Below are 1,204 nucleotides of genomic sequence, written 5' to 3' on the forward strand. Positions count from 1 at the left end.
CCAAGGTCTTCCCTTTTCCTGAGTCTTCTCTGGTCAGGTGTTGACCCGGGGTCCCTGTAGAAAGGAAAACCTTAACTGCGTTGAGTCACTTCCTATATAGTCTCTATCATTCAGGAATAGCTTCCTCTCAGTTTTCCTTAGTGGGAACCTGGCCTAAATGTGGCTAAAATAAAGGGCTTCTCTAAACTCGTGACCTAGTGTTAGACTGTGCATGAAGTCATTTCCCCAAGGTCACCTGCTCCTTCTGTACCTTCCCCACCAGAATCAGTTGGAAATGCTTAAGTGATACCGAAGTTCATTCCACAAATACTTTAGGTCTCCCACGTGCAAAGTTCTCATTAGACCCTCAGGAACATACAAACATGAATAATTATGAGTTAATATTTGTGAAGGACTTAGAACAGTGCCTAAGAGTATTGTTGTCGGAAAGTGGGCCCTTTTCAGCGCGAAATCCAGGTCCTTGGCAACTCGAGCAAGGAATTGAACGAGATGCCAGAGTAAATCGCTGAAAAAGTAGTTTATTCGAATAGGTAATACATTTCAAAGAGTAGAAATAGGCCCGAGCAGTAGAGAATAACTCAAGGGCCCATTATTAGAAAAGAAATTACATTCCAAAGAGTTTGGAGTGGGCCATGCACAAGGGCAAGGCTCAAAGGGCTCGAAAAGGAAGAAGCGCGTCAAGAGAGCAGGGCGTCCAAAAAGGAAAAAAGGGGAAAAGGCTTGAACGGTTCAGGACTTGGGGTTTTTATCCCTTCTCTAGAATGGGCTGTTCCCCTAAGGGCGTGGGACCACTTGATTGGCACCTCTGATTGACAAGATGTACTGCGCAGGTGCGAGTGACTGGTCTGATCTAGTTGTACCCATTTGTTTTAGCGGTAGATAGTTACAATGAAAAGAAGGTTTGGGTGGATAGGGGAGGTCACCGGGTGGTCACATTCTGTGGGACATGCAGGAATGCAGAGACCCAATGTCTGCCTCTATCTGCCTACCTAACCTTCCCCTTGAGAAACGTGATCCCCATGAAATCTCTATGGGAAGTTGAGGGACAGGAGGTCTCTTCTGTATCTGCTTCCTGTTGGGCAGGGTCATAGAGCTGTCCCTGCCTATCGGGGGTTCACGGAACTCTCACCCTAGCTGATCTCAGAAGGAAGGAAGGGGTCTTGAGCTCCGCCTGGAAGACCGCATTGCTTCTTTGGTTGTGACC

Source organism: Hipposideros armiger, unplaced genomic scaffold (assembly GCF_001890085.2).
Source record: "Hipposideros armiger isolate ML-2016 unplaced genomic scaffold, ASM189008v1 scaffold_116, whole genome shotgun sequence".
NCBI lineage: Eukaryota > Metazoa > Chordata > Mammalia > Chiroptera > Hipposideridae > Hipposideros > Hipposideros armiger.